General features: G+C 36.8%; 1 long non-coding RNA gene across 1 annotated transcript; it reads right to left on the bottom strand.

Annotated features, from left to right (window-relative positions):
* Positions 1 to 4,252: 4,252 nt before the first annotated feature.
* Positions 4,253 to 8,704, bottom strand: LOC141363100 (uncharacterized). Its single transcript, XR_012368607.1, has 2 exons — positions 8,495 to 8,704; positions 4,253 to 4,372 (listed from the first exon to the last, which is right to left on the bottom strand). It is a non-coding gene; the product is annotated as an uncharacterized lncRNA (long non-coding RNA).
* Between the last annotated feature and the right edge of the window lie 1,976 nt (positions 8,705 to 10,680).

The raw sequence follows: 10,680 nt of genomic DNA on the forward strand, positions 1-10,680 counted from the left end.
ATTTTTGCATCCGATTGAGAAATATATATTAAAGGGGGGGTTTAATGGTATTTCAAGCATTCAGACTTATTAACACAGTTATAGAGTTGTTTCCTCATGCTAAACGTAGGCAAAGTGTCAAAAATGCAGTTGGGCGTGTTTCAGAGTATTTCTGTGCCGAATGCACTTCGCCAGGGTTCGTACAAGTTTCGGCTAATTTTTTTCGATTACGGTTCTAACTGACGTTTCAGGGGTTTCCGATACGTATCACTTCTTTATATGGGCTTCCGCCGGAAAACTTCCCCCGGAAAACCCCGCCCACCCGTCAGTCAGTGGGAGACGCTAGAGCTTGCTAACAGCTTATCACGCCACTCAGCTTTGTTTAATTTCAAAAGTCAACAATGGCACAACAAGAAGTGTGTTTTTGGATGTAAGGAGAAGACATCCAGCCTTATGGAAACAATGGATATAGTTTATTATCCGGATTAGCAGCGGAGTTTTGCGTGTGTGTTTGATGCGGTGGATTTTCAGAACCGGGTCATGACGAGTTACACGTGGTAAGTAAGTCTTCTGTCTTATGTTGGAAATAGGCGCGTGTATATTATATAAATGACACAAACATGTAGTGAATCATACGTTATAAGTGTTGTATAGTGTTGCATGACTCGTACTCGCTCCTCCCGTGTTATAACTCCTCCTTCTTCATTTTTTCGTACGTTATCGGAAAGACTCGGTAAAGCTAATCTTTCTTTTATAAATCTGATTAAACTAAAGACTCTTCAGAGATATAAAGGATGTCATACTACTCTATAGGTACTCCAGATTGATATCAGAAATGCAGAAACAGCGTGTGTTACGTGAGCTTTAATATTCTAGCAATGCTCTCCCACATATTTTGCTATCATAACTGCAAGTATTTCCGTCACCGGTATAAGTTGCAGAAGGGTGATAATTGACAAGAAATACTTGCTGTTAACATTTCTCAGTCATTTCAGTGTTCATACAGACTAAACCACTGTAGTGAATCCACCCTTACAAACACAAAGCAGTAAATTACGTGTAAAGCGTTTGTGGGAAGACAACTTTGTGGTTACATTCTGGGCTCTCCAGCTCGTCTTTACTTACACTGTCAGAAAAAATGTGTCCTAATATGAACTATTTACATACTTCAGATGTATCAATACTGTATGTACCTTTGAGATACTTATATGGACTGTCAATGTAGAAATAAAGTTTACTTTTGAAAGGGCACTGCCCCGGTGACAGCTTCTACATTTTCTTGTTTGAATAATTAAGGTTTGTACTGACTCTTGTCTTATAATATCACTGTTTTAATGCAGTAAACAACACTGATGCTTTTCCCAAATGTCCAACAACCACAAAACTGTCATCTACTCAAAAGTGTTCATACCTTGAATGTGTAACAGCAGGATCAGTGATGAGAGTCTGAAGTTCATGATGTAGTTTTTCTAGAAAGTCACATAAGACCCAAAACTCTTTTCTTATTCCTGAGAGAAAACAAAACATCATTGTGACGCTCAATTCATCAGACAGTTATTACAGTAAAATAAAACACAACTAACATGATTGTTTTTCATAACATTTCAAAGATTTAATACAAATAAATGTGTATACATACGTGCTCGTGGAGATCTCTGACTTTAATCGGTTTGTAAAGTTGTGTCAATATCTGAAGTTGTGGTAGATCATTTAATGATCTGATTATCGTACTCAAGCGGATGTTAAAGAAAGACTCTCCTTCACTTTTAAACACTTTTCATAGCACAAGAAGAAGGAAAGCATTTCATAACATGCCTGAATTTTACAAAATCGGACAACTATTCTTATCTTTACGTGTAGCTGGTATTTGTTGGAGAGTCCTGTAAACAGTGACATGTTTACCATTTTGGGGGCCCTAAAGAAAGTCCAAGAAACTGGAGCCCCCCATGCCCCAACATTGCCTGAAGGGTTTTCATTTGAATTGCACAACAGTAATATTGAGCATATAGAATTAAGTTAGACATATAAAAACAGATTTATTTTATTTTGGACTGCTTAACATAACATGGTATAAGACAAAAAAATCTTGGTTTATAAAATAGAAATAGTGCCCATTGTCCTTTTCAACATGATACAGAATTATTCTCTTTAAAAAATAAAGGTCTTGGTTTAACCTTAAGCTAGTAGTTCACAAACTTTTTCCACCGGCCTCCTTTTGTATAGAAAAATATTTTCAAGCCCTTCTCAGATCTATCCTTTGCTTGCAAATTCCTTATATGATGTATTTAAAACAATGTAATTTATACACTACTGCAACTTCAGTTTGTGATCTTACTAAAGAAACTAAATAAGAAAAAACGGTGAAGCATTAGATTACGATTCAGACTGATCTAACAAACTGAACTAACAAACACCAGCAATAGACGTTGTAAATTGGTTATTGTCTGGATTTGTAATTGGAATCACATAACTCTTATTTTCATATTGCAGAAACAAACTTACTGTGATATAAAACAAGCATATAGACGCCACTGCCTGTAAAAGATGTCTCTTATCTTTACTTCATCTTTTATGTTTTCAGCAGAAAAAAATCTAATCATTAATCTTCATCTTTTTACTGCTAGTGCTCTTATTCTTGAGCAACAGTCTCAACTCCATTCACATGACAGATTATGTTTTATATTTTTATAAACCTGTTCCTTTCATTACTAATAAACTGAGACAGAAATAATCTGCACATTTTTATATTTACATTGAACTTTTGGGGAAACTGAATGTAATTGTTTGATTGAAATTGTAAAACTTGTTAACAAAAATGTTAAATGGAGCTGATAGTAACATATTTAGCGAATTGTGTGCGCTCGCTTAGTCTACGAGTTCGTAGGGTGTCACATCTGTAATTTTAACACTTTGAAGTGTGCTCATCAGCGCCCCCTTTGCCCCCTTGATGCTGTCTGCAGCAGGCTTTACACACTTTACCAACCCAGAAGCCCTTGCGAAAGAGCAGTCAAACCAATCAGACGACAGATACATAACACAAATATATTTTTTTAATTCTGAAGACACAGATTAAAGATTAGGAGAGGAAACACAGCTGCAAAAATCAGTGTCGTGTTCTTGAATCAGCATAAAAACTTGATCGGCTTTGCCACAAACCACCTACTTAAACAGGATGAGACTGTGTGATAGACATCTCTGCCCAGAAAACCAGTTTATACCAGCTTCAGTTTAATACTAGATTAGACTTGTAAGCAAAACACATCATATCAGAGACAACCTCAAAAACAAGTGTAAAATTCACAACATAAACATCACTTCATGACACGGCTTTTTAATTTCCTTTTTCAGTTTTTAAAATGTTATTTAATTATTGTTTAACAAAAGATAAATAAAACACAAATGGTAAAAGCTCTTATGATCAATAGCATCACTTTAGTCCTTATAAATGTGTAAATACAGCATTATTATGAGCAGTTGAAGTTGTAGTAGATCATTTAATGATATTATCTCATTTTCTCGTACTCAAGCGGATGTTAAAGAAACTCTTTTTGACACTTTTTATAGCATAAGAAGAAGGAAAGCATTTCATAACATGCTTGAACTTTACATATTTTGACAACTATTACATACTATTATATTAAAAGTTAATTTATAGCTGTTAATTATTGCTGAGTCCTGTAAAAGATGTCTCTTATCTTTATTTCATCTTTTATGTCTCCAGCAGAAAAAAATCTAATCATTAATCTTCATCTTTTTACTGCTAGTGCTCTTATTCTTGAGAAACAGTCTCAACTCGATTCACACGACAGATTATGTTTTATATTTTTATAAACCTGTTCCTTTCATTACTAATAAACTGAGCTAATAATCTGCATATGTTTTATAGTTTCTAAATTGGTATTTGGAGAAACTATTAAGAAATGAATGTAATTCATTTAAAACCTTTAAAAAGTATTAAATTGAGCTGATAAAAACTTCCTTTCAGACTTTCCAATGCAACTCATGTTGGTCTAAAAATAAGCAGGGTGTAAATGAGCTTAAAAGCTGGCAGACAATCTGGAGCTGTGACAGATTAATAAAAAAGCTCATTTACATCATACACACTGATGGGCAACTTCTCTTCTTATTTTCGGCGTGACGCTCGAATCTTTTCCAAAACACGGCTCTGGTGTGCCCTTGTGTGCAAGTATCCCTAAAGTCTGCACTACATGATGTCATCAAAGTGTCGACTGTGAGGAAGTCCACAAGTTCAGGGTGTGTCATATCTCTGAAATGCAGGTACAAAAAAGTTTTATTAAAACATTTATAGTAGCAAACCTTCAGAAAGCCAAGCCTTGTTTTAATCAGTATCATACAGTTTTATGTATTTAAGCATTTGTTTTGTCCATTGGATCTGAAAAAAAGACACAAACTCAGTTATATTCAGAAAAGGCAGAACATTCAGAATTTGACTTTTCTGTGATTCTCAGATTTCAGTCTCACTGCAGCCGTTATCACAGCGCTACTCAGCAAATAACCATCATGACAGCTGTGTGCATATTTTCAAATAACACAAAAGTTCTGAGTGATGCGCTATGACGTTCAGTGCCACTGACAGCGCTAAAACACTTTCACTTTTGGTTGTGTTAGTTCATGTAAAGTAAAGCTTGCGTTAGAAAATAATAAATCCACCTTGATTGTGTTTCCTCATCTTCTTTTTTAGGGGTTTCCCCAGTAATGATGGTACACAAAACAACGCGGCACACCGACACCTGACTTTGAAACCTGCAGAAGCTGTAATTTTGTAGCATTTCACTTTAATATTAATGATCAGCTATGAGTGCTGCACAGTGAGACTGAAAGTAGCTCAGCGATGATGTCATAGCTGACAATAAGCCAATCAGCATCAAGGACTGAAACTATCTATTTGATCATTTACACTGTAACAAGTAAAAAGTTGGATTTACTTAAAGTTGCAGTCGGCACGATCGGTTCTTGTGGCGCTGCTTGAAATTGAACAAGTCTAATATCACATGCATCCACCTTATATTGAACGCAGCGTGATGGCGGAGAGAACATTCACTAACAAACTTCTGATTCCTTGGCTAACAACTAGAGCTAGAAGAACAACCAATGAAAAGAAAACAACCAAGGAAACGAAGGAAACGAAGATAGAAAGCGACCGTGTCTGTAATAAAACTAGGATCAATATCGGACCAGCATTTGAAAGGTGGAGGGATCTATGAGCTTTTAAAGGGTTTTAGCTGGATGCAGAGCTTGCCACATTTCTTCTTGACAGGTAATTGTGCTTTCCCTACTGAAAAATCCAGCTAAGACCAGCATAAGCTGGTGAGCTGGTTTTAGCTGGTCCCCAGCTTGGTTTTAGCTGGTTTTGCTGGTGTAGGAAGCTGGTTTTGCTGGTGTAGCAAGCTGGTCTAGGTGTGTTTTGGTCACATTTTAAGCTGGTCTAGCTGGACTTAGCTGGTCATGCTGGAATACCAGCTGGCCCACCAGCATGACCAGCTTTGTCAGGCTGGGAGGACCAGCATAAACCACCTTAAACCAGCTAAAACCAGCTACCAGCTTATGCTGGTTTTAGCTGGATTTTTCAGTAGGGTTATCAACCATTTATTGTATTTCTGAGTGTTATGTAAGTAATCTAAGTATGCTCAGGGTTTCCCGCAGCACTTTATAGTTAAGGCGGCCCGCCTAAGCTTGGAAATCCTACCGCCTTAACAAGGTCGTCCAAAAAATAAAAAACACGGGCACACGTGTCACAATGGCTGAAATGAGGGAAAAACGTGTCAGTCACTGGAGGATAACTAGCCAGTACGTGTGTTCGTGAGAACTGTAAGTAGATTTATGTTTTGGGTTTATTTAAGCCTGTTATTGTATTAGTCTATAGTTCTTGCACATTTAAAGTAAGTTATCTGGTGATTTTGTTCTTTGACTTCTTCACCTGCTAGCTAGATTGCACGTGCCTGTTGATTCTATATAATTGTAGAGCGCTCTTGCTCACATTATTTATTTGCATTATTTACATGCAACAGTAGTTACACTCCATTAAGAAATGTAATTAATAGTGGGAAATAATCAGTTTTTACAATCTTCGCGCTGTCTATCATCGTTCGCCGGACGTTCTACAACATTCTTTATTCAGGGAAAAAGAAAACCTTTTTGGGGGAAGATGTTCATCTAGCATATGGATAGCCATCGAGATAAGATAATTATTCTAAATGATCTAAATTCTTTAAATACTATGATAATCTGTCAACTATTAGCTCGAAGCATCTGCAATTATTATGATAGGTGTAATGTTTTCTTATCAAGGCTAGTTGCGTTTACAGGTCTTATACGTTTGACGATTGCACGTGTTTTCTGTCGCATTGTACACAGCCAAATGGACCGAAAAACACAACCTAAAATTGCTGGATTCTTCATACGATGCAGCAGACCTACCCCACCGTACCACCTTCATCACCCCCACAGCAAACCTCTTAACACCAACGTAGTGGATGGAACCCGGAGTGGGCTATGGACCCTAAATATGCAGGGTGGCTGTACCACACAGAACATAGTGAGTAGATTATTATTTATTATTTATTTTATACTAAATGTTGAAAGTATTGCTATATTAAATGAGTTTTCGCGTTATTCCTAAGGTTGTTTTGGAGTTTGTGCAGGATGCACCGTCAAAGGGCATTACGTGGCCCCTCTCAAAGGCCTTTACAAGGTGTAACAAAAACAGGATTTCACTCTCAGAAATAAAGGTACAAAAGTTGTCACTGGGACAGTACCCTTTCAAAAAGGTACACCTTTGTACCCAAAGAGTGCGTATTAGTACTTTGAGCTGCCAAAATGTACCTTTAAAGGTACATATTTGTACCTAAATGGTACATATTAGGACCTTTTTTAAAGGGTACTGCCCCAGTGACAGCCTCGTACCTTTATTTTTGACAGTGTAGACTATTTGTTTTTCGTAAATATTTCAGATATACAGACAAGGAAGGACAGCTGTTCTGTCAATTTTTGGATCTTGTATCCATTCCAGATGGCACGGCCACAACTATTGCAGAGGCTGTGAAGCAGGTGGTCATGATATAAAAATACCTGAAGACATTGTAGGCTACACCAAATTCCTTATAGAAAAATGGATTTGGCACTAGGTGGCTATCACAATAGAAGGCCATTTCAAATCTTCAGAGAAATCTGCCTGCACGGCTTGCTACACTTGCTGAGGAGGTGAATATAAAGAAGGATGCAGTGGCACGAGGGTTGTACACATACTGTTCAACTTACAGATTCATTGCAGCTGTTCACATGCAGGCAGACATCCTGACCTACCTGACAGCTTTCCAAATTGTTCCAAAAGGAAGATATTAATTTCATGGCAATCAAAAACCATGTAAGTTGTGATGTCACAATGATTTTTATTTATATAAAATCATGTTTAATTTGTATGTCTATTTAGGTTCCTATTACCATTGAGACATTAACTCTTTTTAAAAAAAAGTTGCCAGCCAGCGCCAGTGTTTTTCATGATTTTCACCAAAGTTTAATGCCTTCCAGAAAATGTTCTTCTTTAAATATATAAACATACAATATACCAAATGAAAGAACAGACCCTCTGCTTTCAAAAAAAAAAAAACGTTTCATCCTACCTTCAGTGGTTCTTCTGTAATCAGCTTTTGAATATGGGTAGGTTTCTGCAAAAACACCACATTTTGAGCAAAAAACAGAGATAATTCCATTTTTGTGATGGACTTTTCATAGAGATCCCATTCAGAGTGATCTTTAAAACAGACGCGGACATGCAGCCGCTTGCCATAAGGCAATACTTCCGGGTTTATAAAGTTGCGGAAGGGTGGATAATAGCGGTATTGCGGAAAGACGGAAAATCTCGTCAATGGCGGTGAAAGAGTTAAGGGAAATTAAAGCAGCAGGTGAACAGCAACCTGAGGGCTCCTTTCTAGGTCAGGTTAAAGAGAAGGTGACCCATCTTAATATTGAAGCTGAAGAAGAGAGGGGGAGACGTGTGGCGCCTCTTTCCAATCTCACCGTATGGGCACATTTTCAGACACAAGTAAGCTCAAGAATGAATAAACATTCTCTTAAATATTATTTATTTTGTCTCACATCTAATGTTAATAGGTCATGGAGCCATACATTGACAGCCTCACTGAGAACCTGGAACCCACATAAAATTTTCTGCAGAAAACCCTGTATGCTTGAACACGCACTGATGAGGACGAGCTCGATATGAGGGTGCTCGGTGGTAGTGTGGGAGGGGCATAAAAATTGAAAACATTCAAACTCATCTCAATCCTCCAAAATTGCCGACTGTAGCTTTAAAGAGTTACTTCAGTTGGTAACTAAAACTAGTTTTGTTTAACTTAAAATTTCACTTGAATTTCACAATAAGAAACAACTTAATTTTTTAGGTATTACCAACTGAAGTTATTTTTTAAGCTGATCCAACAGTTTACTTTTTACAGTGTAAAAGTAAAGTCAGATGTATGATGAGATGTTGTGTTACCTCTTACAGTACAGGAATACTCTTGTAGCTCCTCACTGTTGATTGAGTCCAGGTACAGCTTGTTTAATAATCTCAATCCATCTGTTACCTGTTGTCCATTCTTATACCAGATGTAAGTATGTTTGCTATCAAGAGGGCATCTGGTTAAACAGCTTAATATCACTTTTTCTCCATCTATCACAGGGTCTGGGCTGCTTCTCACTTGTGTATCTGAAATTTCATATAACAGAGATCATGTCAACTAATTTTCCAAGTTGGGCCTCATATTTTTGATTTAGCTCGATTGATAAAGCATTAACTAAACCTCTAATCACAGTCGTGTTGATATCAGACTCTTACTCGAGCTATAATGCTTCAGTATAATGAGTGTTGCACTACAGAGAGTTTATTATGAGCAGTTACCTGTAACAATAAGATAGACTCCAGGATAACCAGAAACTACATCTGATGTGTTAGTGATGAACCTGAACTGATATCTTAGTGTTTCCTAAATACTCCACACGACCAGAAAACTGATGATCCTCATGTAGAGCCAAGTGTCTGTTTTGAAATTCCCAGTATGTTTCCTCTACTGTATCTCCAGTGGGATGTGAGTATGAAGAGTGAATATCTACTGTTGATCCCACTAAAGCACAAACACTCATAGAGGTGTAAGTCACACCCCAACAGCTACCTGAAAAAATCACAAAATACTGCTGTAACATTCACAATCAATTACAAACACACTCATACTGTATATGAATGTTCTTCCATTTTAATTTAAATATTGTGTAAATGTCAGACTCACACACAGATAAAGTGGACCCTAAAAAAGACTTAGAGCAGAAATAACTGTCAGTGTGTCCAATGAATAATACAAATATGTTTTGTTTTTTTGTTAAATGTTGTCCATTCTTGTACCAGCGGTAATCATATTCAGATGTGAAAGGGCAGGAGGAATCACAGCTCAGTTTTACTCGCTGTCCTGTAGATTCAGGATTCATCTTCACCTGTAAAACTAAATAATCAAAATCTTACATTAGATGAGAAATGAAAAGAGTTTAACTGGACTGATGAGAATGTAAATGTACCTGAAACTGTTAGATTGACTGTGACTGAGCTGAGATGTTTAACTCCATCCTTCATAATGACCATGAGCTGATATTCTCCACTGTCTCTCTCTATCACATCTGATATTATGAGAAACGGTTGATTTTTAGTGATCCTCTGATTCACTCGTCCTGAGTAATCTGAATCTAAAGTCAAATCTTCAGGTTCATCTTTGTTTCTCCAGTTTGTTCTCTGTTTATGACTGAACCAGAACCCAGTTTTGATGTTGATGTTTGAGTAAAAACACTTCACTGTCACACGTGTCCCCATCACAGCACAAATATTCAATTCATCACAGGTTACATTAAAGTTATCCAATGTTAGGAACCCTGAAGAAGAAACAGTAACGTTAATAATATTTGTAGATTATCTGTATTTAACTTCATTAAAATGACAGAGCGAGATGAGAGATTCAGACAGTCCTATAAGGATATGAACCCTATTCATCAATTTTGTTCTCAAACACAAATCTCTAAGTTCAGTTTTAAATATACAAACTCACTTTAAACATTTTAGAGACTGATCCAAATGGAGAATCCAGCCTTTGGAGTACAGCGATGTAAATTAAATAAGACTAAACTAGTTTAAAATCTGACATACTTTTTCATACCTTGAATGTGTAGCAGCAGGATCAGTGATGAGAGTCTGAAGTTCATGATTTCTTTCTGTAGAAACTCACATACCAGCTACAAAACATTAAACAAGAACTTTTCTTATTGCTGATAAAAAACAAAATGTTATAGTTTGACTGGATGCAAAAATAAGTTGTGCACATGCGCAAAACATTTGCGCTCCAAGTTCATGTATTATATTTATGAATCTCGTCAACAACGCATTAATGGAGTCACACGCTGTACTAAACTCTGCAGCGTTTGTTTATACGTTTAAAACATTAAGCTACTTAAAGCAATAAAATAGCGTTGTGACTTTTGAAAAGTGTGTTTTCATTACCTATATCTGAAAACTTCTTAAGAACAACTCCAACTCAGTTTTGACTTGTATACAGAGTAAAGCGTGAACTCTAACGAGAGATGCTGTCGCGAGCGTTGTGTTGCCAAGTCCTCTGCTTTTTTTCGAGTATAGTTTGGGATACTGAT

This window comes from Misgurnus anguillicaudatus, unplaced genomic scaffold (assembly GCF_027580225.2).
Source record: "Misgurnus anguillicaudatus unplaced genomic scaffold, ASM2758022v2 HiC_scaffold_32, whole genome shotgun sequence".
NCBI classification, from domain to species: Eukaryota; Metazoa; Chordata; class Actinopteri; order Cypriniformes; family Cobitidae; genus Misgurnus; species Misgurnus anguillicaudatus.